Source organism: Rhineura floridana, chromosome 5 (assembly GCF_030035675.1).
Source record: "Rhineura floridana isolate rRhiFlo1 chromosome 5, rRhiFlo1.hap2, whole genome shotgun sequence".
Classification (NCBI taxonomy): domain Eukaryota; kingdom Metazoa; phylum Chordata; class Lepidosauria; order Squamata; family Rhineuridae; genus Rhineura; species Rhineura floridana.
The window spans coordinates 39674859-39702474 of record NC_084484.1 but is presented as its reverse complement, the minus strand read 5'-3'; positions in this window follow the sequence as shown (position 1 = coordinate 39702474).

The following is a 27616-nucleotide window of genomic DNA, read 5'->3' as shown; positions in this document are numbered from 1 at the left end:
TCTTGTATCACCGGAACCGGTTGTACGTTCCCCCAGGAGCTCTGCGGGGAGAGGTGCTCCACCTCTGCCATGACAGCCAGCCGGCAGGGCATTTTGGAACGTATAAAACCCTCCACCTGGTCCTACGGGATTTCTGGTGGCCCGGGTCCAAGGGGACGTCAAGGACTATGTAGCGGCCTGTGATACCTGCCAGCGAGCCAAGAGCCACCCCGGCAAGCCCCCGGGGCTCCTGCTCCCACTGCCTACCCCTCCGGGCCCTGGCGCTCGATCTCCCTGGATTTTATCACAGACTTACCGTTCTCCCGGGGAATGACCACCATCCTCGTAGTCGTAGACCTGTTCACCAAGATGGCCCATTTCCTCCCCTGTGCCGGCCTACCCTCTGCCCCAGAAACTGCGCAACTGTTCTTGACCCAGGTTTTCCAGTTACACGGCCTCCCCGACCACCTGATCTCTGACCGAGGAGCCCAGTTCACCGCCCGGTTCTGGCAGGCCCTGTTTCGGGCCCTGAACGTCCAGATCCACTTGTCCTCCGCCCACCACCCTCAATCAGATGGACAAACAGAACGTACCAACGCCACCGTCGAACAATACCTGCGGTGTTACACCTGCTTCCAACAGGACAATTGGGTGGATCTGTTACCGCTGGCGGAGTTCGCGTATAATAACTCCGTGCATGCCTCCACGCGCCAGACCCCATTCTTTGCCTCTTACGGCTACCACCCCCGATTCTTCCCCTCAGTGCGACCCCCGTCGCCGGTCCCCGCTGCGGATGTCATGCTGCAGGAGTTGCAAGCCCTGTAGGCAGTCCTGAAGGAGCAGCTGGAGCAGGCCAAGGACGCGTATAAGCGCTTTGCTGACCGCCACCGCCAACCAGGCCCGCCGCTGAAGGTAGGCGACCGGGTATGGCTCTCAACCAAATTCCTGCGTTCGCAACGGCCGTCTCACAAGCTGGAGGCTCGGAATGCAGGTCCCTTCCGGATCACCCAGCAAATTAACCCGGTGGCATTCCGGCTCCAACTCCCTGCCTCCTTCCGCATTCACCCTGTCTTCCATAGATCACTGCTGACTCCCGCTCTCCCGCCTCACCCCTTGGGTAGTCAACCATGCCCCCCCCCACCGATACAAGTCAACGGGGAAGATGAATTCGAAGTGGCGCAGATCCTGGACTCCCGGAGGCATTGGGGCCGCCTCCAGTACCTCATAGACTGGCAGGGGTATGGCCCTGAGGAACACTCATGGGAAGAGGTGACGCAGGTGCATGCCCCTCAATCACTTTATTACAGTCAAAAACCAGATACAATAAAATATTAACAACAATTTCAAAAGATTAATTCACGAAGAGGTATAAAAGTTTTTTAAAAATTTAAAAATTAAAAGGCACACATTTAACAATCAGGGATACATATTTTTCTCCAACGGATTGCAGCAACTGTGTATTTGGCAACTACAAGAGTAACTTGTGGAGAATAATCCCCAAGTAAATAATCCACATAAAATCTTTCTGATCTACCGGGTAATGACTTTAAAATGGGCACGATTAGTTGTTGTCTTAAGTCTTGATAAAAGGAGCAACGAAGAAGCACATGCTCGCTAGTTTCTATCTCGTCGTATCCACAAGGACATAGCCTTTTTAAGTAAGGTATTTTATTATACCTGCCCTCAAGGAGAGCAGAGGGGAGTATATTTAATCTAATTAATGTAAAAGCTCTCCTATAATTGGGTAAGTCCAAAGCCGATAAATAAGACATTAAAGTGCAACATTTAGGGTTATGTCTTTGATTCCTAATTTGCATTAAATGCTCTTGAAAATCAATATCACTAAGACACTTTTTAATCGTTGTGCTAGCCAAATTAAAACCCATATGTAAAATATTGGGAAGGGAAAATCCCAAATTAGATATTTTAGCGAGGACAGTTTTAACCCAAGGGGAACCAAAAGAATCCAATAAGACTTGCGGGGCCAGACCAATCGGATTGAATAGCAATTTGAGCCAGAACAATAGTTTCATTTTCCAAACAAGGGATTCAATGGATTGTAAACCAACTTCCAACCTCAGTATAAAACTAGGCACACATGTAGGTACTCCAAGAATAGCTCTGAGAAATGAGTTTTGGATAGATTCTAAAACTACAATGTTCTCACTTGTAGTTATTTGTGAGCCATAAAGTAATTGAGGGACAACTTTTGCTACAAATATTTTTATAATGGGTGGAACAAGTTGTCCACCCTTATTATAAAAGAATGATAATAGAGCCTTAGTTGTACTCTTGGCATTTAGCATAGAGTATTTAAGATGCAATTGCAATGAGCCTGTTGATTGAAGAACAATTCCTAAATATCTGAAGGATTTAACTTGGTCTATACAATAGTTATTAATTCTCCATACGTGATTTATTTTTCTCCTTGTGAAAATTAGGACTTCCGTTTTCTCATAGTTTATAATAAGTTCTTCTTTCAAGCAAAAAGAAGCAAAAGCCCTCAAAAGTCTTTTCAAACCAATCGGAGATTGGGATAACAATACTATGTCATCCGCATATAAGAGGCAGAATCTCGGTGAGCCCACTAAATTCAGAGGATGAGAGGGAATAAAAGCAAGGTTTTCCACCACTGCATTAATATAAATATTAAACAGTAGGGTGCCAATATACATCCCTGCTTTACCCCTTTAAAGGTAGGAATTGGATTTGTTAGGTGCCCCTTGTTATTACAACGAATTTGTAGGTACGTGTCATCATAAAGACCCTGTATTAATATCAATAGGCGCCTATCTATGTCCAGGTCTAATAGTTTGGACCATAATCTTGTTCTCGATATCAGGTCAAATGCCGATTTAAGGTCGATAAAAGCAGCAAACAAGGCTCCTCTTTTTTTACAAGCATACTTAATTACCAAATGTTGCAAAACGAGGGCGTGATCAAGAGTTGAACACCCTAAACGAAACCCAGCCTGTTCTGGGGCTAAAATTTCATTTTGATTTATCCAATATGATAATTTTTTATACAGATAACTTGAGTATAATTTACTTATTATATTAAGTAAGCTTATAGGCCTATAATTTGCCGGATCTAAAGTAGAGCCTTTCTTATAAATGGGTACAATAATTGCAGTTCCCCAACCCTCAGGAATTTGTAATGTAGAGTTTATTGTGGTAAACAATACTGCTAGGATTGGGGCCCACCACTCAGCATTGGCCTTAAAGACTTCCGGAGGTATACTGTCTGGACCAGGGGCCTTATTTGGCTTCAGATCTTCTATAAGTTCCATCACTTCGACAATTGTAACAGGCGGCCAAAGAGGAATTTCAGATGGTAATTGCAATGGTTGCGAGAATCCAGAACTAGTCGCTTGGAACAGATTACCATAGTAATCTTCCCATACAGTTGGGGCGATTGTACACTCAAACTTGAAAGATGATTTAGGCCATTGAAGGGCTAATTGCCGCCAAAAAATAGCCGAATTTTTTAATTTGGAAGCTTGCAAGAGGCTTTGCCAGGATTGTTTTAAGGCTAGGCGTTTTTCTTTTTTATTAAAGATTTAAATTGCCTTCTAGTTTCACAAAAATTGACCAAATTTTGCTGAGTTCTAGAATTCTTATAAATTAGATGTTTGGCATTTAGTTGTCTTTTATATGTCAGGCATTGTTGATCAAACCAGGGCTTCGACTTAGGGAATCTGCCGCTCATTTTGAACGTGGATTTAACAACAAGCAATTCACGAACTTTGGTCAACAAAAGGTTAAAGCAGTTATAAACCTCCAATGTTTGAGGTGTAGACATTAATTGAGTTTTTATGGTTAGTAATTCTGTAGAAGTTAGTCTATTCAAAATCTTTTCCTCCAATTTAGGTAGCCACTTTATCCGTGCTGGGTGTATTATTACATCATCTATATCAAAGGCTTGTTGATCTAAGAGTAAAGGCCCCTGATTCAAAGCAAGCGTTAGAATAAGTGGGTAATGGTCACTTTCGGGTCGAGGCATGACCTTAAAACTATCAACCAGAGGGAACAGTTCTTGAGAGACAAATATCATATCTATTAGAGATGCTCCTCTAGTTGATAGATAGGTCGTTTCACCTACCGAGTCGCCTCGCGCACGTCCATTTAGAAGCACTAAGTTCTGTTTTGATGTTAATTGCATTAAACAAAGTCCAGCATAATTTATACCCTTATCTATAGATTGTCTGGAAGGAATAGACATAGGGCCATCAAATATTGGAACCTCCGATTTAAATTTAGCAAACAATGCATGGTCGGATATACCCATCCTAGCATTAAAATCGCCAGCTAAAATTAGCATGGCTTGAGGATGGGATTTTATTAAATCATTTAAATAGGCTTCTAATTTTTTGAGTTTTTTATCGACAGAGCTTTTATCTTGACTAGGTGGAATATAGGCATTAATAAGAAGCAAAGAAATATGTGGAAACTTTAATATTACGGCCAATGCTAAATCAGGCAGGGGTTTTAAATGAATAAACTTGGCCTTGATTTTGGTTGTAACAAATACACAAATACCCCCTTTATGTCTCCCCCCTTTTTTACTTGGGGCAGCATCCAATATGGCTGTTGAGTAACCATCGAGGTGCAAGAGATCAGCCATCCATGTTTCTTGGACTAAAATAACATCATGTTGTGAAATAGTACTCAAGAACGTCGGGAGTTGGACTTTATTAATCCACCCAGCAATATTCCAAGATATAATTTTTAAATTGTGGGTGGACTTCCCCTCACTTAGTCAATTTAACATTCTAGGAGCGGGGTCCTTTTCTCCGTTGTTAACAGTAGTTAATTGAGCATTATTTGGAGAAACATGGCACTCGGTGGGATTTAATCTTTTTAGTGCCAGCATAAGATTTTCAAGGCTATTCATAATATCAAGTTTAGCCTCTAGTGGTAAGGTAGAATAGGATTCCAGAAGTATTAATTCTTCTGAGGTAAAATTTTCATATACAATTGGCGGATCATTTGCGTCTCTCTGTATCTGGGCACCGCTCAAGACCAAGACAGATTGTCTAGATGGTGATGTAGAAGGACCATATGTTTCCAACGTCTGGTTTGGCTCCATATACAGTGTAACAGGGGGATGTGTTAATATACCTTCCTCAGGTGTATTTGGCTGTAGCACTACTGGGGATCCTTCCTTTTCATTATTAACAGTACATAGATTTTGCATTACAGATAAGTTTTGCATTACAAGCGACACATTTGAATTACTATGGTTAAATGCAATAATGCTCTGAGGTTTAACCAAATTATCATAAACCCGAGAAATGCCTAGATTATTTTTTAAAAATAAATCTTTCTTATCATAGAAACGTTTAGCCTTATCTACCCCATGGAAAGTTATCATGGCTCTGGCATTAGAATAATTATAAAAAAGATATTCAATATTTACAACATCTTTCTTACATATAACACCGGGGGATATTTCGTTGACGATCTTTATAAGATGATGTGTCCTTTCTTCCTGTGTTAAATATCCTTTCATTTTGGGGTAGTTTATTAGAGCCAACTTTTTGGTGTTTAATACTAGTTTCCAATTTCTGACATTTAGCATGGGAGGTGAAGAGTTTATATTGTTTATATTCTTGGTAGATTTTTCCAGTTGTAATACAGCCACGTCACACGATGGAGATTTTAGCTCTTCAATTTGAGCTTCTGGAGTTAATGGAATTATTGGATCTTGAATGGTCTCAGCTGAATTTGGATGGTTAAGTTCTTGTCCAATAAGAAGTTTACACTTTGTCTTCTTTTTCTTTTTCTTTTTCTTCTTGGTCTTTTTCTTAATAGACGTTTTAGGATTATCTAATAACTTGAATAACTTTTTAAAGTTCATATGGCATCTACGGTGGGATCCACTCACTTTGATGTTTTTGCTCTTTTTAATGCATTGAGCTGATGGTTTACTAGGCTTCTTATTATTAATCGTTGAAGGGCGATTTATCAGCAGTGAGGTTTGGCAAGCCTTTGAGGTTGTCTCTGTTGTCACAGACTCAGCAACAGGATGAAATTCTTTGGTTGCAATGAGTTTAGTCAGTGTTGTGAGCAGCATATTCGATTCAGCCACAAATGAAGAAATTTGAATTAATGAATTGGACATTTCCTGACACCAGCTTTCGTTCATCATTGCTGTTCGTGTATTAGATGACACAGCGGCTTTTGCCACATTTTGGTGCAAGAGGGATAACGGAGAACTATATCGGGTTGCCTCAGATGAGTCAAAAGATTCAAGTGGTGGCATAGAACTGGCTGTGCTTATTGCTGAGATATTAAACTCTAGCATAGATTGTAGTAGATCTCTTCCCTCCGTAGCCTCTTCGGCTTCTTGGGCTAAACTTAATGAATCAAATTCTTCATTGATTAGCAACCAGGAAGGATAGTTATTTCGCGTCCCATTATTAGTTAGTTTATCACATTGCTGGCTACCTTTTATCTCTGATTTGTTGTTAGACTCATTGCCAAACTCATTTGGATGGTAATACTGTGTTATTTTAGCTTGCTTCCCTCTTTTGGTAAGCAGCAGTTCTTCCATTTTCAGCGGGATACCTAAGTCTTTGTAGCTTTGTCTTGTTAGAACCATATTAATAGCCGTTTCCTTTTCCTTTTGATACACAGAAATCTAAAGCAGCTTAATAGCTTAATTTTTAAGTTTATCTGTATGTTACAAGCTACAAGAGAATAAGCTGCATATCATCTCTTAGTTTACATTCCAGGCTGATTTCCGGGCAGCTGTATAACAAACAATCCACTCTCAATTTGCAACAAGTTCGTGGGATTTACATTCCAGCTCTGGTAATGTTCTACTGTATTTTCATCAAAGATAGCAGAATGAGAAAGCTGTTGGACTTACTTGTCTTCTGAAAAGAGTTATTAGGGCTTCTATTAATAGCAACAGAGTGCCAATTACAGTGTCCTTACTGTCTCGCGACCGGGTATGGCTCTCAACCAAATTCCTGCGTTCGCAACGGCTGTCTCACAAGCTGGAGGCTCGGAATGCAGGTCCCTTCCGGATCACCCAGCAAATTAACCCGGTGGCGTTCCGGCTCCAACTCCCTGCCTCCTTCCGCATTCACCCTGTCTTCCATAGATCACTGCTGACTCCCGCTCTCCCGCCTCAACCCTTGGGTAGTCAACCACGGCCCCCACCACCGATACAAGTCAACGGGGAAGAGGAATTTGAAGTGGCACAGATCCTGGACTCCCGGAGGCATCGGGGCCGCCTCCAGTACCTCATAGACTGGCAGGGGTATGGCCCTGAGGAACACTCAAGGGAAGAGGCGACGCAGGTGCATGCCCCTCGTCTGGTCCGGCAATTCCACCAGCGCTACCCGGATAAGCCGGGCCCCGGCGGGAGGCGGAGGGTTCGGCGTGGGGCGGGGGATAGTGTCATGGCCCCGTCAGAGGACTCCTCAGATGAGGATGACTCGGGAGTAACAGCAGCAGACCCAGGAGCAGCAGGAGACATGGAGGAGCCTCCTGAGAATCCAGCTCCTTCTGCCCCTCAGCTGCAGAGCACCCCAGGGACAGCAGAGGCCCTGCAGCCAGACACAGACAGTGAACAGGATACTTCCCCCTCACCTGCAGAACGTAGACAGCTGAAGGTCAGGCAGAAGAGAGGCAGGCCTGTCTCCTTAAGGCCCAAACGCTGAGGGCTCACACCTGCTGTCCATCCTGCTCTTTATAAGGCACACCTTGGCTGCAGCTTGTTGCTGACTGCAACGTCAGGCGTGGCTTTGTGTAGACCTAGTTTCCCTGCAGCATCTCTTTGACTGACCTCCTTGGCAATTGATCCCGGACCTCCACTGACCTCGCTTCTGGACTTCTGACTCAGCAAGTACGCTTCGGATAGGCCTGGCAGATTTACAACCCGACTGCTGGCTAAGGACTTTCCTTCCCTGCCAAAGACCCAGGAATTTCCAGCCCCCCCTGACACTGCTGATGCAGTGTAGAGCTGACAAGTATATACATTTCAGTTTTTCCCCCTCTTGTGTGTAGGAGTCAGATCCTGGGCAGTGTTTTGAAAACCTTCCCAATACTTGCTTTTGTGGGGGTAAAAGCATTGCTAACCCCATATGTCCAGAGTAAATCCTATTGAATTCAGTAGGAATTACTTTTGAGTAGACATGATTATGAATGTGCTGAAAATCAATGGGACTTTGGAGTGAATGTAAAAAAGAATTGTGTTTGTGTTCTCTTTCTGTCCCCCCCCCCAGTCCTATTTTAAAGCAAGTAGGCAGGGCTTACTTAGGTATTACAGTTTTTATTCTGTAGGAAACTAATACTGATTTTTTTAAAACTAATACTGATTTTTCTGCAATGACCAACTGGTTTGACAATAAGCTATTATATGGGCTGTATGTATTTATACATCTGCAGTGTGTGCGTGTGTGTGTATGGAGTCTTTCCAACACCCCTGTGAGGTAGGGTTGCAAATCAATGCAGCTCACAACAAGAAATAAAGCCATTTAAAATCCAATAACCATAAAAACAAGTATAAACAGTTGCAAAACAGTGTAAAGTGGCATGATTCAGAATTTTGAGTTGTGTGAATGAAGTTGCTTATCACTTAAGGTTGCATTTCTGTCCCTGTTTGAGTAAGCCCCACTGAATACGCTGGGACTTGCTTCTGAATAAATAAATTTAGGATTGCACGATAAATATCTTTACAGTTTGTGTAAATAATAAATATATTTGATAGTCATGCTTATATAAATATTTCTTCATTTATCATATTTTTGGTTTTTGGTTAGGAATCCTGACTGGTTGTGAGATGCTTAGTTTTTTGCCTTACTCATAGGAATCTTGTTGTGGTTGGTATGGTATTACATTTAGGAAAGTGTTACTGCCTTCTGTATTTTTTTTCCTATTTGCATTTCACTTATCTTTAACCTCACTCCATTACAGCCATAGAAGCAACAGCAGCATATGCAAGATAATTAACTCCCATTAGTGATAAGAACAAGAATTTATAATTATTATTTCAATTAAAACAAGAGGCTTATCAATACTTTGAAGAGGACCAGATATTTATTTTCTTTCTGAGCCCAGGACTGGGTCTTTCATGATGCCCGGTGTGTGTGTGGGGGGGGCGGGCAGGAGAGTAGTCAATAAGACAGACATCCTGGCATTGATAATCGAATTAGCAAGGTATGTGTGGGGTTGTTCCACACTTCCAGGCCCAGTTTCATTTTGAGTATGGAGGTGGAACCTGTGTAGATGTGGTTATCAAAGGGAGAAGAAATTTTGAGTTAAGCAAAGATCTGCTTTTATAAAACCTAAGAAACATACAGATACTTTGAATGTCTGAGTGCCTGCACCAGTGGAATACTGGAGGAACTTGTAAAACTTGCTGCAACAGTATTTAGAACTGAGTATGTGGTGTGAAAGACTCCTTTTCCTAACATTTTGGCTTGTTTTTCTCCACCCACCACATCTCTGAAATATATTGTATATGTTATGGTTAACCGTGCTGCTGCCCTGACTTACTTTGTTTGTTGCTATTTTGTGTTTTTATTATGTTTTCATATTGATTGTGTATTTTTATTGTTTTTATTATATTTGTAAGCTGTGCTGAGCTCTGTTTTTAACACCAGAAGGGCAGGATATAAATTCTCTTAATCAATCAATAAATACTCCATAGTGTTGGAAACTAGAGTCTAGGCATTTAAGGCTGAAAATGTTGCTTTTTAAAAAAAAGATTTCTCACATCTTTCCCCAGTTTTTGGTGGTAATTCCTAGGCACAAAAACAAAACAACTGGACAATCCAAATATTAATATGCAAATATTTGCATAATATGCAAATTAACCTACCCGGATTTGTGGAACTGGAATATGGCAACCCTACCCCTTTTTGAACTCTCCCCCTTGTTCCCATGCATACATACCTGTGTGCTGTATTTATCCAGACAAAGCACTCCTGCCTTTTAAAATGCCGGCTAGCTTTTTATTGTATATTTATTTATCTTTCTTTTTATTTGTATTTTTGTCCTGTTTAATCACAAGACTGAATTGTATGTGGGACAAAAACTGTCTCAGTAATAATAATAATAAAAATAAAAATAAAAAATCATTAGGCGTATAATAAATGGCTTAAGGCTGATTTTTTTGTTCTTGGCAGAGATGAGGTGAGAAGTAGGGTCCTTGCAGCTCCTTCTCTCAGTCCCCCAGCTCTCAAACTCATGTTCTGTGAGAAAGAGAGAGATTCCCAGTCCTAGAGAGAGACAACTCCTGTAAACCCCATTGTCATTTGAATTTGGCTAATGAATGCTTTATTCTTTCATCAGAACTTTAGCAGTAGTACTAAAATATTAATAAAAAAGAAAAGGGAAAGAAAAAATACTTTACATACATCATTCAGCTGTATTGCTAATTATAGATATAGATATAAAAGATAAACGGCATTTTGTCAAAAGTATTTTTGTCTACATTTTATACCTCATCCTTGGTTTTCCAAGCTTGGCATGGACTGCTTCTCATACAGAATTAATTTGAAATGCTGCATATTTATTATCATAATCATCATATTCAAAATAAAAAATAAATGTACAGCCTTCAAGTTGATTCCAACTTATGGTGACCCTATGAATAGGGTTTTCATCAGGCTGAGAGGCAGTGACTGGCCCAAGGTCACCCAGTGAGCTTCATGGCTATGTGGGGATTTGAACCCTAGTCTCATTTTGTTCTCACAACAACCCTGTGAGATAGTAGGTTAGACTGGCCCAGGCAGGGTTATTCAGTGAGCAAAAATGATGCAAATAGGATCTCTTTTAATTGTGCTATTGACCTGCTTACTTCCACTCTGACTGGGGGATCTTGCAGCATGGGGAAGAGATGGGGGCACATCACAGCTGAAGTTCACCCATATAGGAGCATTATCTCTTGTTTATTACAGAGACGGCTGTAGCAGGTTTTGCTGCTGAGAGCAGCAGTCAGTTAGTGCGGCCACTTGAGTCACAGCTTGTTGATCCTGAGGAGGCAAAACTACAAAGTGAGGTTCAGAAAGGAGGCCCTGTGCACAAGGAGGAGGAGGGCATGAAGCAGTGCCAGTTGCCCACAGCCACATCTGCAGAACAGCAAGTACCATGGTTTGGCTTTGAGAAAGCTTGCACATTTGTGAGCCAGAGTGGGAAAAATGTTGTTGTACGATGCAATTACTGCCTTCCAAGGATCAAAAACCTGAGATCAGCTGTTTCCTCCTCATCCAATGTGAAGAAACATTTTGAGGTAAGCCTTTGTCATGCTGGTCCTCAAAGAGTGTCCATTGTCTATTTATGTTTCAATTGTGAAGTTCCTCTTCCATTTTTTCTTGGATTCATGCTTTGTTCTTCTTCCTCAGAGGGCACACCCTGAGAAGCTGAGAGCAATTGAAGAAGCAATAAAGGCAAGGAGACGTGGCCTTCCTGAACCAATGCATGACACCCCTCCTCCCAAAATGCTGAAGCAGCAGCAGACAACCCTTGAGAGGTGAGGATCTGGCAGAGAGCCTGTCACCCAGAGCAATCTCGACAGGAGAATCATTGATTTCATTGTAGAGGAGACATTACCACTTCAGACTGTGGACAAACCATCATTCATTAATCTGGTTCGCGTTGGGCTCCCCAAAGATCTCACCATCATATGTACCAAGACTGAGAGACAGAACTGAGAAGAGAGCATGCCACATGAGAGAAACTCTTGCAAACCGAATGGGTGCTGTGGCATATATAGCAACCACTGCAGATTGTTGGACCAATGGCAAGAAGAGTTACTTTGGGGTAACAGCCCACTGGATCAACCCAACTACCCTGAAACGTGAGGTCGGGGCCTTGGCTTGTAAGCGTCTGAAGGGGCGCCATACATACGATGTCCTTTCAAAAGCACTGCATGATGTACATGTGCAGTACAGGATCCACAACAAAGTTATGTGCACTACTACAGACAATGGCTCCAACTTTGTGAAAGTGTTCAGTGTTTTCATGGCCAAAGAACCAGTGGAAGCTGCAGGCACCGGTGACGATGATGGTTATAACCAGGAGGAGGCGGCGGCTGAGGTGGAGTTTGTGCCTATCTGTGAGATCCTGGACACAGGACCTGAGGCAGAGGAAGAAGCTGCAGACTCAGGAGAGGATTTTGTTTTACCACCACACCAGAGATGTGCTAGCCACACCCTCAACCTTGTGGCAACACAAGACATAGAGGCCATGCTTTCTGACTCCTCCAAAAGTAGTCTTCTTGGTCCTTTCAAGAAAGAGTTTCATTCCTTGATGGGAAAGTGCAGCAAGTTGTGGTCCAAGCAGAACCAGTCAGCCCAGATTGCTGAGTATATCCATGCGCAATGTGGTGTGTATCTGAAGGTACCGAATAAGACCAGGTGGAATTCCACCTTTGATGCGTTGAAGCAACTACATGAGCTCCTGTCAACTGTGCCACTAAAAATGCATGCCATAATGGACCGCTGCTCCTTGTCCAGGATCACAGCTGCTGAGACTGAAGTGGTACAGGAATACACAGAGATTATGGAGCCACTAGCCCAGTCCCTAGTTATCCTGCAACGGGAGAACGGCATGTTCATGGGGTATTTGCTACCAACGCTCTGCAATCTGGACCGCAAGTTAGAAGGACTGGAAAACAAACCTGAGAGGTACACATACTGTTTTCAGCTACTGAGAGGTGTGCGCGAAGCCCCAAGAAAGCGGTTTGCAGCTATCTGGGAGGACAAGAGGCTTCTTCTGGCAGCCTGCCTACACCCTCGCTTCAAACTAGATTGGCTGGAATCGTGTCAGGCCACCACCCATACCAACAAGTAAGAACATTAGGGAAGCCCTTTGGGTGGATTACTCCAAGGGAAATGTTGTCTCAAGGGAGGCATCAGAGGGCTTAAGGTGGTAGGCAGGGGCTGGGCCTTTTCTTCCTGGGGCTCCTCATCACAACCTTGGGTTGCTGCAGGTAATCCTTAAGGGTCTGCTGTGCTGCCCCATGAGTGTGGTGACTTGGTCACCTTCCTACCTTCCATGTCATCATCCACAGGCTCAGGCTGGACCCTGAACCAGGGGACATGACAGGCATCAGGAAATGAAGAGCAGATGATGGTTTCCTAACATATATGTGTTAACATATCCTCTCTCTTTCTTAGATACACAATGGAAGCCTTGTTGAAAGCGGAAATAAAGATGGGCGTACTTAATGAGGACAGTGATCAGTCTTCAGATAAAGACCAGAAAGGAGATGACTTAGAAGATGACTTCTTTAACTTTCTGCCCCAGGGCAAGAAGTCAGCAGTGGACACTGCTGTGGAGGAACTGGTGAGGTACCTGACGTCTCCCAGCAGGGAAGTGTCATCACTCCATGGCTTTCCACGTGTGCTGCGGTGTTTTTTGCAGCACAACACAGGCATGCCTTCAAGCGCCGCAGTAGAACGCCTGTTCAGTACTGGTGGCAACGTAATGACTGTAAAAAGACATTCCTTGTCTGACATGCTCTTTGAGCATCTTGTTCTTTTGAGACATAACAGAAACATATTATAAAAGCATTTCAAGTGTCAAATTTGATTTCAAGAGTTGGGGTATCATCATTGCTTGGGGGATGTGAGATTCTGTTATGCTGTTATGTTAATCTTCAAGTGTTGGGGTATCTTCATTGCTTGGGGGGATGTGAGATTCTGTTATGCCATTATGTTAATCTTATGGATAATTTTTTTATTCTACTACCCCCTGTGTGTGTGTGTTTATTTTTAATATTGTTTTAGACTTCTTAGATGTGCAGCAGCCAAGGCCAGCACCTTGTAGAAGTTTTTTTAAAAAAGTAACTGAAATGTAATTGTAGTGATTACTTTTGAGAAAAAGTAAAGTAATCAGTTACTTTCAGAGCAATTGTAATTGTAACGGTAATTACTACTTTTTGGGCCAAGTAATTGTAACTGTGATTTATTACTTTTTAAAAGTAATCTTCCAAGCTCTGCCTTTTCCTAACATAAGAAAAAAGATTTATTAGTGCTGCACTGAAACTTGTTCCCCAGTTTGAAAGTCAGTAAGCTCAACAAAACCCTGTACACCACTTATGATAATTTCACAAAATATTTTTTAAATGGGAGGTCATTGCATTTTAGTCTTTTTAGAAATAAAAATAATAAGCAAAAAATACTGCTTAATAGATAGTTGGTGGGAATGGGTTGCGAGAGAAGCACTTTGTGTTCCAGTTGATGACCAAATCCTAAAAATGAAGCTAGATAAATGTAGCTGGGCAAAGGAGCTTCTGCACAAAGAAATATCCAGAGAGGTGCCTTCCTCAGTCAGATAACTTTTGAACCATACCTTCCCTTATAACAACTATTTTCTAATATAAAATGCATCAGCGTGAAAGTCTTCCTTTTTCAGTTTCAATCACCAGCTTTTAAAATGTAAGACTAGCCTGCACAAGGTCTTGCCCCCGAAGCCAAATGCCAGCCATGAAGCCTCAATAACTGGATTACGATTGGGTTGTTATTTATTGTCCTTCCACCAGCTTTCACCCTAGTGTAAATTTTATGCAAATCTGAGTTCTTAAAAAAAAAAAAAACTAACTAAATGTCTCAGAACTTGGTGCTTCTGTCTTGGCTGGCTACAATGCAGGCGAGCTGCGTTCATCTTGATGGATCACAAGTAGGGATGGGGGAGAAATTGGATTCAGTTTGCATTTAAAGCTGAATTTATCAAATTTGCACTTTCTGAAACTCTACAGCCATCCTTCAAAATTTGTGCTCATCAGATTTTTGCGATGCAGTTCTCCAACCAAACAATGTTTACAAGAATTGGGAGGGAAATCTGTATAAAAATGAATATATTAGTGAACATAACATGCATTGATGCTTTATATTAGGAGAAATTGTTTGCAGAAATGTGTACGTTCATCAATGCAGACAAAATTTATTTATTAGGAGATGTTCACACTAAAAAGCTGAAGAATTTTCATGAGGATATTTTTTTAAAAAATCTCAATTTGCTGCAGAAACCTGGAGAACTGAATTTAAGATTTAAGATTGGAAAAATGAGAAATGAAGAGATCCAAAATTGAGAGATTGTTCCACCCCTAGTTGCAAGCTATATAAGCATGATCTAAGATTCAGAGGATTGTTGATTTTATATCTGGGAAGAGGTCCACGGGTCTGATAGGCCTGGAGAAGCACATCTGGCTCTGGGCCTGAGGTTTCCCACCCTTCAGTAAATGGTCCTCCTAGACACTGAGATCACCTGTACTTCCATAGATAACACTGTGTCCAAGAGCACCCACAGCTCTACATCCAATTCTTCAGGGAGAATGCAACCCCAACTGTTTACAAAGTTCCATTTTGATCAACCATCTTCCCAGCCTTATCTGGATTAATGTTGGCATCAATTCTTGCACTTCAGACTAACAAATAAAAATTGCCTATTCTAGATGTCTGGAGAGTATGGTTCTTTTAATCAGTAAAAATTCTAGTGCCCCTTCTTGATTAAATTGATAAGTTCCCAGCAAATGTCAGAGCCACTTGAAATTGTGAAGCTGCAATCAGGGCTTCATAATTCCAGCTCTGTCAAATTAACACTGCCCCTCTCCTGTCTCTCTGGGTTCGAACTTTGATGTACCTCTTTGGCCCATATTTGCTCATTTGCCTCATGTCTTGAGAGACCAGGATAACAAGGTTAATTAACAGAATGAGCTGGGAAAACCCTAGTTCAAATATCAGTTCATCTGTGAATACATTTGAGTAGCTTTAGTCAAACCACTATCTCTCAGCCTCCACTCCCATTTGCATGATGTGAGGGATGGTAGAATATTGCGTTACCTTACAGTAACTAAAGTGAAGTTTTTTTTTATTTATCTAAATTTCTGTCTTTCCTCTCACCATTCTCTCTGTCTATCTTCATTTCAGCAGACCACTCAAAATGAGTCCCCCCCAAGGTTTCCATGACTTTCCATTTTTACCATCTCTTCTCATTAGTAAAGATTCAACCCCATAAGTTTTAGAATATGTGATTGGTAGAATAAATTACAAAGCCAATTAGGCAATTCACTTGGGGGAGAAATGGTGATATATGGGACCCTTGAGTTACGAAATTAATTGAAGATAACTTCCTGTTGTGACAATCTGGTTAAAGGTATTGGAAATTAATAAATAATGTAGTTGGGACAAGAGGGAAATTATTAACTAGACAATTATGGGGGGGAAATGAAACAGTAAGTATTGGCAAGGCCAGAGCCTGCTGGACTATTGGACAGTAAGGTGATAATTTGTTAGTCTCCAGTGACAGCAAAAATGCTGAAAAGGATGAAGAGGCTGTAAGTAATGATTATTATACGAGTTGTTGTGAAGGCAATAATTTGTTACAAAACTTATAATGACATACGTTAATGAGAAAGGATAGGAGATGAAAAATAGATGATGACTGAGATTATTAGACATGTGGGAAAGTGAATGAAATCTGAGAAGCTGGAATAATGCATAAAACAGGGCTAGTCCCAGAAGCCCACTAGTCAATTTAAGAAAGTATCCCCTAGAAGTGCAGAGAATATTTGTTCCCACAAACATGGAGATAAAACAAGTCTATGAATGTGTCTGTGAAGTAATTGGGGATCTCTAGACCCAGGGCTGGCGCCAGGCATGCACACACGCATGCCCCATCTACCTGCCTACTTACCGAGCGGGCGGGCAGGCAGGGCAAGCGGGCAGGGGGGATGGGAGGCAAGTAAGCAGGTGGTGGAGCAGGAGGGAGAGTGAGCGGACGGAGGGGTGGGACAGCAAGTGGGCAGGTGAGTGAGCAGGGTGGGGGGCAGGAGCGGGTGAGTGAGCAGGGGACAGGAGGGTGAGCGAGTGAGCAGAGGGTGAAAGAGCAAGTGGGGGCAGCAGGGCAGGTGAGTAGGCAAGCAAGTGGGGGGCAGGAGGATGGGTGATCTGGTAGGCGGGGGGCAAGTGAGCAAGCAGGTTGGCAGGGAGGCAGGGGGCAGGAGGGTGAGCAAGCAGGTGTGGGCAGGCTGGTGGGTGGGCAGGCAGCTCCCTCCCCTGCTGTGGATCGTGGAAGGGGAACACTACTCCCCCACCCTAACAAAGGGCCCTTCAGGGGCTTTTGGCCAGGGCCAGGCCTGGCTGCCCTTTGCCACTGGCCCTGTCTAGACCAACAGCAATACTCTGAGATTATGTAAATGCTTTTGTTCTCTTCAAATGCCTTGAAGGGAAGAAACTCCAAAATTTGTCCCAGATTTTCCCCTAGGTGAAATTCAGTGCCAGCTCTAAAATGAATAAAATGCAAAAAAATCCCCCTTTCCCCACAGCTACAGGATGTTATCTCTCCACATGTATATCTGTGATGGTTTAGTCCCATGAACATTGCACCATGTGTCCTGTTCAAATTGACTCTGAAGGAGTACAAATGGAGAAGTGGTCAGGAAGCAACTATGCAAAGATAGTAAAATCCCAAGTTACAGGTTCTCCAGGGGATTCATTGGCCAGGCAGGCTGTCTTTCTGTTGGGTTTCCTCAAGCATCTATGGCCATGTGGTTGATGAACTCTTCCGTTCATTCCTAGTAGGTGTTGAAGATGTGACAAGGCTGGTAGACTGACATATCAACCAAATCTAGTCCTTGAATTGGCTATAAATCTTCAGTCTGCAAATGAGCAGGATGCCTGAGGGAGAGCTGAAAGGCAACAAGGAACTGTGGCTGTGTAGCATTGTAGAGAGGGGATTACCTTGAGAAGATATTAACAAATATTCACAGCTTTTATATATTTTGGTGCAGAATATTCTTGGATGGTGGGATTTATGGGGAGAACAGATGAAGCAGGTATAAAATATTTACTAATAATTGAGGCTTTTAGTGACTACATGAGTATTCATGCATAGAAAGTAGGGATTGAAGGAAATGTCAGTTTTGGTTATCTCATTTTTTCTTTTTCCAATTTTAATTTTCAGTTCTCCACATTTCTGCAGCAATTGGTGGTTTTTTTCTTTTAAAAACTCATGAAAATTCTTCAGCAATTTACTGCCGATTTCTCCTAATACATTTCTGTTTGCAGTTTTGACTAATGTACACATATTTGCAAGCGATTTCTCCTAATATAATGTAATTTTGTATGTTATTTTCACTAATATATTAATTTTGATGCATACTTTCCACTAATATCTGCATTTTTGTAAACATGGTTTGCTTGGAGAACTGCATCCCAAAATTCAGATAATATTTTGAAGGATGGCTGTGTTTCAGTTCTCATATTCTTTTGGAAAGTGTGAATTTGAGATATTCAGCTTCAAATGCAAACTGAACTGAATTTCTCTCCCAACCCTAGTAGAAAGTGAACAGTCAAGGATTATTCTAAGAGGTTTATAATGTTCATCAAGATGTATGAATGCTCTTAAGAATTCCGAAGCTACTACTCTTCTAGCATATATCGGGATCACAAACATCATAATAACAGCAAAATGATTATGTAAATATTAAAAAACCCTCTTTGGTTTCCCCCATGTCAAGTATTATTATTGTTGTTGTTATTGTTGTTGTTATTATTATTATTATTATGAAATATTATCAGTTTGCATGACATTTCAAGGGCAGATCCCTGTCCTGTGCACCTTCCGATCTAAAGATAAACACAAAAGATACAATAGAGTAAGGAGAATCAGGGGTAAACAGGGAAATATATTATTATTCCTCTTATAAGTATTTAGCCAGGGTTATAGCTTTAGTTACAGGACTGCATGGGATTTATTTATTTGTTTATAATTATTAAGAATTAATTAATCAATTTGGCTCATTTATATTTCTTTTTTTTATCTGTCATGGAACTCAAGCAGAGAATGTAACAAAAACTTCATGGAATGGGTGGATTTTGAGGAGAGATTTGAAGGAAGTAAGACATGAGGCATCACAGGATGGAGTGCCAAGCGTAGGGTGGGGAGGGCAAGAAGCCTTGTTTGAGGGAGAAATAAATCATGGACAGCTAAGAAAGTAGAGACAGTTGGAGAAAGTGAAGGTTGTGTGTAGGGATATAGTGGAAACCACGAGCAGGGAGATAAGGCCATGGAAAGATTTGAAGATAAGGACAACAAACTTCCACTAGTTCTGAGAGAAGCCAATGAAGGGATTTCAGGATGGATCTGATGTGATCAGAACAATGAGAGAGATGGATGATATTGGCACGATAGTACTGAATAGAGGTGAAGAGACTGAGCTGACAATGGAATACTAGAGGCAAGGTTATAGTAGTCCAGATGAAACATGACTAAGATGTGAACCATAGTTTTTGCCAAAAGAGCAGAGAGGAAGAGCTGTGTTTTTGCGCCCTTGTGAAGACAAAAGAGATAGAACTTGGCAATAGATTGAATATGGGAAATAAATCATACTGCATTGTCACAATAAAACCAAGGCTTTGTGCCTGGTCAGTTCACTACAAATAAACAGTTTGAAATGATGAGCTGAAATACACGGTATTCTTAAGGGTGAAATGTAGGTTTAAAAATGAATATTGTGTCATTGGATTTTATTTATAAAATGCACATTATGCACATTTTCCACTGATTCTCACAAGTAATGGGAATGAAATGACAGAATATTTTTTATAAGGTGAAGGATCATGGAGAACAGCAGTCTTTTACCATTCATTAATATTTCTGTATAAGGTTGTAGTTTGATGAATATGCATGAAGTTAGAGACTGACTTATTTAAACCATATTAGGAGGTGTGTTTCATTTTACAAGTCAATAATTGGTTCCCAACTGTATAAACTGTGAGACTGTGGACTGAATAGTTTATCCCAATATGATGTGAATTACTGGTGAAGAAAAATTGAGTTCTTTCCTATTATGCCTATTGCTATGCAAGTGAAATTATTTACCTAAATATTAATGAATGAAACTAATGATAAATTAATAAGCCTTGTTTTTTCCTATTTTGTTGAGTTGGGAATCTGATAAACCCGTAATTAGAATCTCCAGCTCTCTGGAATTCAAATAATTCCTGTTAATCTGTTTTTCTTCTGAAGTTTGCTTGCTTCAGAAACAACAACCATGTCATCAATAAGCATACAGGCAAACATGGTGAAAGATTTCAAAACACTGATACAACAACCTCATATATTTGACTTTTTGTGCAGGAACAGAGAAATTGTTGTGGCATCTTCCTTTTTTTCTGTCAAAAGAGCTACTTGTTCCATGGCCTAGCTACTATACTGTTTTGCCTCTAATGCTCTGGGGATAATGTCTGAGGAAAAAATGGTGGCCATCTTAAAAATGGCAGTTCCCAAAGGAAATTTCATGTGCACAGTATATCATAGGCACGGTGTGTGTCATATGCATACAACTCATTTCCTGAAGGAAACGAATTATACACACAGTCATTTTCATGATCAGACATTTATTATTATTATTATTATTTATTTATTTATTTATACCCCGCCTTTTGGCCAAAGGCCCTCAAGGTGGCTTACAAAAACCACAAATATAAAAATACAATATAAAATACATCAATAAAGCAATAAGATTTACAAAATACAATTTACAAAAGTTAAATAACTGCTCTTAGGCTAACAATGTAAAATGCACGACACGTGAGGGAAAGGGGACAGGGAAGAACAAGGAAAAAAGCACGCTCAGGCACCAGTTCTTAAATTACAGTTCTTATCCTGACATTTGTTGCAGATACTACTATGAGAAGCTGCTAGCTACAGCATTGACTATTGACATAACATGGTTGTTTCAAGCTTTTAGTCAGAAGGACCCTAGTTTATATCTGAAGCCAGTCAGAAACTTCTTGCGTGACCTTAGGTAAACCATTATCTTTCCTTGATTCAATAGGAACATTAGTGCACACCGGATATGGGATATAGAAAAATTGGCAGATTTAAAAAAATATTCACTAATAGGCAAAAAACGCTTGCAGTTTAAGAACGTATCTATAACCAACAGATATTTCTGTCAAACTTTAAAGGTCATGGAAATTGGGCAGCTATAATGAATGTACCAGGGGAGTAGGAGACCTGACCTTCTCTCTGATATTATACAGCCAAGAGAGTGGCTGTATACTATAGTCAGCATGGATTTTTCACATTCCGCAATGTTAAATTGAAAATACCCCCATGCCATTCTGATCCTTCCCCTAAGCTCATTTCAAAACAAAACCTTACAAAACCTATAGTCCTGAACTCAGAAAAAGCTTGCTTAACAACCCTCTGAATTTTCATGGCGATACACAAAACAGTCAGAGAGAATCAAGAATTCAAAGTTTTAAATGAGAGAAAAAATCAGAGCCCTTTTGGACTTTTTTTCTGTCAGAGTTCTCATAACCTGTTGAAATTCATTAAAAATCAGACATGTTCACAGAGTACCTGTAATCCTATTACTGACCTTGCCCCATACTCTGATCTTCATCTTCTGCAGTTTAAAAGTTAAAATGCCTGGCTGATTTTTAATTAATTTAAGAAATTTAGCATTGAACTGAATGATAATGTCTGGCATGCTCAGTAAGAACCAACTGTCAGTGTTCTAAAAGCTAGAGTCACAGCTGTTTGGCTTATCTAATCAGGGGGACACACCCATACCAGACCTTTATTAATTTTAGACAGTCATGCCTTCCCCCCGAGGAATCCTGGGAAGTGTAGTTTGTGAAGGATGCTGAGGGGAGACTCTTATTCCAATGACAGAGCTCCAGTGGCCAGAGTGGTTCAACAGTCAGCCAGTTTGATTGTAGCTCTGAGAGGGGAATAGAGCGTCTCCTAGCAACTCTCAGCACCCTTCACTAACTACACTTCCCAGGATTCTTTGGGAGAAGCCATGACTGTCCAAAGTGAAATAAAGGTCTGGTGTGGATGTGGCCAGGGACAGCTTTGGTTTAAATTTGGGTGGGAGGCTACATGTGCCTACTGTAGAATAAAAAGGTGAGGGAAACCCTGAAAAAGAATGATACTATTCACAATGTTTTCTTTTTAGAAAAGAAAGGGGCTTCCCTTCTGCCCAGTGCCCACCCACCCAATCTCCTCCCCCTGCACCTGCACCTTCCTCCCTCCCTTCCGCTCACCTTCCTGCCCTCTCTGCCCCTCCCCCAGGTCAGTTTCACCTATCCTAAGCATGATTGCACAGGAATAAATCCCACTGAACTCAAAAAGCATGCAAATCATCAAACCTGCTCCTCTCTCTTTTTCCCTCCTCTTCCCTCCATCTTGTCCCTTCCCTCCCCCTTCCTTCACCCCTCTGTTCCCCTCCCTCAACCCCTTCTAATTCCCTCATTCCCCTTCCTCCTCCTTCCTGGGAGGAGAGAAAGAAGGGAGAAGGATGGGAGAGGAGAGTGGGAGGGGTGAGGGAAAATGGTAGAGTGGAGGGGAAAGAGAGGAGAAAGGCAGGTCTGATAATTTGCATGCTTATTGAGTTCAATGGGATTTACTCCCATGCAATCTTGCTTCAGATAGGTGAAACTGATTGGGGGAGGGACAGGAAGGGGGAGGAGCAGAAGCAGTGCAGGGGAGGAAGGGATGGAGATTGTGTGGGTGAGCACTGGGCAGAGAGAAATCCCCTTTCCTTTCCAATGTAGTCTACCACCCAAATTTGAACCAGAGTTATCCCTGGCCACATCCACACCTGTCAGCTCTACACTGCATCAGCAGTGTCGGGGGGCTGGAAATTCCTGGGTCTCTGCAAGGGAAGGAAAGTCCTTAGCCAGCAGTCGGGTTGTAAATCTGCCAGGCCTGTCCGAAGCGTACTTGCCGAGTCAGAAGTCCAGAAGCGAGGTCAGTGGAGGTCCGGGATCAATTGCCAAGGAGGTCAGTCAAAGAGATGCTGCAGGGAAACTAGGTCTACACAAAGCCACGCCTGACGTTGCAGTCAGCAACAAGCTGCAGCCAAGGTGTGCCTTATAAAGAGCAGGATGAACAGCAGGTGTGAGCCCTCAGCGTTTGGGCCTTAAGGAGACAGGCCTGCCTCTCTTCTGCCTGACCTTCTGCTGTCTACGTTCTGCAGGTGAGGGGGGAGTATCCTGTTCACTGTCTGTGTCTGGCTGCAGGGCCTCTGCTGTCCCTGGGGTGCTCTGCAGCTGAGGGGCAGAAGGAGCTGGATTCTCAGGAGGATTCTCAGGAGGCTCCTCCATGTCTCCTGCTGCTCCTGGGTCTGCTGCTGTTACTCCCGAGTCGTCCTCATCTGAGGAGTCCTCTGACGGGGCCATGACAACACCAGACATTTATTCCACTTTACCAGTCATGGCTTTCCCCAAAGAATTCTGGGAAATGTAGTTTGTGAAGGTTGCTGAGAGCTGTTAGGAGACACCGTATTGCTCTCACAGAGCTACAAGCATCAGAAGAGGGGCTGACTGTTAAACCACTCTGGCCAGTGGAGCTCTGTCAGGGAGCAGGAGTCTCCTAACAACTCTCAGCACCCTTCACAAACTACAATTCCCAGGATTCTTTGGGGGGAGCCATGAGTATTTAAAGTGGAAAAAATGTCTGGTCTGGGTGTGGCTACCTGATTAGCTAAGCCAAAATGCTGTTAGTCTGACTTTTGGAACACTGACAGTTGGTTCTTAAAGAGCGTGCCCATGCTATCATAGACTCCAGTGTTAAATTTCTTAAATTAATTAAAAATCAGCCACATAATTTTTTAACTTTTAAACTGTAGGAGATGATGGTCAACAAATTATGAGACCACTGACAGAAAGAAGTCCAATAGGGGTCTGGATTTTTTTCCTCATTTTATACTTTGAACTTTAGATTCTGAGTGTTTTGTGTATCACCATGAAAACTTACAGGATTGTTAAGGAAGCATTTCTGAGTTTTGTAAGATTTTGTTTTGAAATGAGCTTCTGGGAAGCAGCAGAATGGCATGGGGGTATTTTCAATTTAACAAGGCAGAATGTGAACAATTCATGCTGGCTATAATATACAGCCACTCTTGTGGCTGTATAATTGAAAAGTTCTTATTTCTCACACAGACACAGAGAGAGAGAGAGGGGGGGGAGGGGGAGGGGGAGAGGGAGAGACAGAGAATAAAAGCTGTTTTGTCAGTTCTTTTGGAGCATGCCATGAAACTTTAACTGAAATAATATGACCACACCTGTGACCAAATTAAACACCTCAGCACATGAAGACCTCATTTTTTATTCTCTCTCAACATGTTTCTCTTTTGATCAAGCCTAACCGTAAACATTCTGATCTAATTCATTGTAATTACAAGCTTTATTTGTGTCTTACCCCACTTCCCCGCAGTGCAATTCTCTCTTGTTTTCTAATGTTTGCCAGTTACAGAGTTTTATTTAATTGCTTATCTGTAGATCTAAATCCAAAGAAATGAGCAGAATTTAAAGATAAAAATTTAGATGAGCAGTTGAAGGATGGGTGCCATGGAACACTGGTTCCATGTAGGTACCAATGAACAGGGACAAGCAGGACTAAACTGATATAATTTGAAAAATCTAAAATCTGCCATTCTGCTGTTGGGCCAAGTGCAAGGTTTTGGCACTAACATATAAGGCCATATACAGACTGAGACCAGGTTACTTGAGATATCACTTTACTCCTTATATAATTAGTATGTATGAATTAATTGTTTACTATGGTCATAGACCAATAATATTCCAAATATTATATTATACAAATATAAACCATTCAATTTGCTAAAACAATGAAGAACAAGTGCATATAAATATACATTTTTCCTCTCAAGATGCCAGCAGAAAATTTCTCCTGATCTGCACTGAAGTCAGAAAAAAAGTGGCAACACTCTCAGTAATATAGGAGGAAACATCACTTCAGCAAACAATACTGAATATTCAGGAGACCTTCCCGAGAGAGTTCTTACTAGAGAGAAAAAAACAACCTCTCTCTAATTATATATTCATTAGGTCATTGTGTTTTGTTAGAGAGTCTCTCCTTGAATCCCTAAAATATGAGAAGCCCACTCCTCAGCAACTTGGATCAGGGCATTCTGTATAACTGCCCGTTTTGTGATCTACCATCCCTGTTGAAATACAACAGCACCCACTATTTGTACTTTCAGGACCCATGCATGACATTTTTGTTTCAACAAGCTTTTCATACTGCATTATTATTTTTTTAATTTTAAGGTCTCTGCTTTGGATATTTGTTTATATGTTTTTTAAGCCTACATCTAATTTATTTATTTAATTTATATCCTGCCCGTCCTCCAAAAAGGGCCCCTGGGCGGCAACCAAAAACATTAAAAATACTCTAAAACGACTTCCCAGATATGCTTTCTTTACAGAAAAACTTAAACAATGCAAAATCCAATTTAGATGGGATGTTCCTGAAGGAGTGATCTTTACATTTAGACAACAGAAGTATCGATTGAATACAGTTCAAAAAGCAAGGGATTTCTTGAGAAAAGCTTCAAAAGACATGGAAGAAGACAAAATTAAACAAAGTCAACAGGAACAGGCAGAGGAAGGAAAAGAAGAGGATGGATCAATGGGAGCAACAGGTACAGACTTTTCTAAAACAGACGCTTGAAGATGGATTACAAATATCTAACTTGGAATATAAATGGAGCCAATACTCCGCAGAAGAGAAAGAAAGTGTTTCACTATTTGAAAAAATTAAAATTGGATATAATTTGTTTACAAGAAACTCACATCAAGAAGAAAGATTCCAAATATTTGATTTGTAAAAATTTGGGTGAAGAATTTATTTCGGCTGGATTGAAAAAAATAAATGGTGTTGTTCTCTATATTAACCCACAATTGTCTCCTAAATTGATATTATCGGATGATAGTGGCAGATTTGTGGGGGTTGAAATTACCTTACAGGGGATAAAAATTTTGATAGTGGGTATCTATGCCCCCAACGAAGATAAAACAAGGTTTTACACGGGACTTATGGAAAAATTGTTAGATCTCTCATATAATCACTGGTGTGTTATGGGTGATTGGAATGGAATAATCTCACCACAAATTGACAGACTTTCTGAGAAAAACATTAAAGAGACACAGGGTAAATTACCGAAGATTTGCTTTGAGTTGATGGAAAATTTAGAATTGGTGGATACCTGGAGATACATAAATGATAACGCAAAGGAATTCACTTATTTTTCAGAAAGACACAAAGCATTCTCAAGGATTGACATGATTTGGATGTCTAAAAATCTAGTGAAAGACATCTCCAAGATGGACATATTACCAAAAACTTTCTCTGATCATAATCCTGTGATATTAACTTTTAAAAAGAAAAATCTTGGATTTAGATGGAGACTAAATGAATCTTTATTACAGAATGATAAAGTAGTACAAGAATGTAAGAAGAAATTAAAAGAGTTTTTTGAACATTATTTACATAAAGGAACAGATGAAAATATTGTTTGGGATACAAGTAAAGCATTCATGAGGGGATATTTTATTAAATGCAACTGAATTAAAAAAGAAGAAACAACAGAAAATGCAATTAATCTTGGAAGAAATAAAACAAAAAGAGGAAGAATTGAAAAAGAATCCAACTAAAGTTTTTATTGTAAATCAAATTAAAATGTTACAGAATCAAGTATCAATGCTGACAGTGAGAGAAATTGAAAGGAAAATAAATTTTGCTAAACAAAGGACTTTTGAATTTGCAAATAAACCAGGGAAATTGTTAGCATATAAATTTAGAAAAGAACGACAAAAAGATCTTATTTTAAAGATACAAGAAGGAGATGAGATGTTGACGGATAACGCAAAAATTCAAAAGGTTTTTCATCAGTATTATTCAACTTTATACAAATGTCAGGAAATTCCCTCTGAAAAAATAGAAGAGTACATATCTAAACAGAATTTGCCTAAAATTACAGATTTTCAGAGACAAGCTATTAATGGCCCTATCACATCAAGAGAGATATCTGAAGCTATAAGTAAAATTAAATTAGGAAAGGCGCCAGGGCCGGATGGGTTATCAGCAGTGTACTACAAATGTTTAGAGGAGGAACTCTTGTTACCTTTACAGCATACAATGAATTCTATTTTGCAAGAGGGGAAGATTCCTGATAGTTGGAAAAATGCTAATATAACATTAATGCCTAAAGAGGAGCAGGACCTAGCTAAAACAAAAAATTATCGGCCAATATCTTTATTGAATAATGATTATAAAATATTTACAATGATTTTGGCAGAAAGAATGAAAATAATATTGCAACAATTTATCCAGGAAGATCAATCGGGTTTTTTACCTAAAAGACAACTACGTGATAATGTCAGGAATGTTTTGAATGTGTTGGAATATTTAGAACAACGAAATGATAAACAAGCAGCTTTGATCTTTTTAGATGCTGAGAAAATGTTTGATAATTTGAATTGGAAATTTATGTTTAAGGTTCTGGAGCAAATGGATTTTGAAGATAATTTTATTAAATGGATTAGATCGATTTATACATCTCAGAAGGCACAGATAATTGTCAACGGGGGCTTAACGGATTCATGTGAAATACAAAAGGGTACAAGACAGGGATGTCCGTTATCTCCCCTTTTATTTATCTTGGTCTTAGAAGTGTTGCTTAGAGATATAAGGCAAGATAAAAGGATTTCGGGATTAAAGATAAAAAAAGAAGTATATAAACTGAGAGCATTTGCTGATGACTTGATGATTGTATTAGAAAATCCTTTGGAAAGAATTAATGTATTGATGGATAAATTAAAAGAATTTGGACCGTTAGCAGGATTTAAGATTAA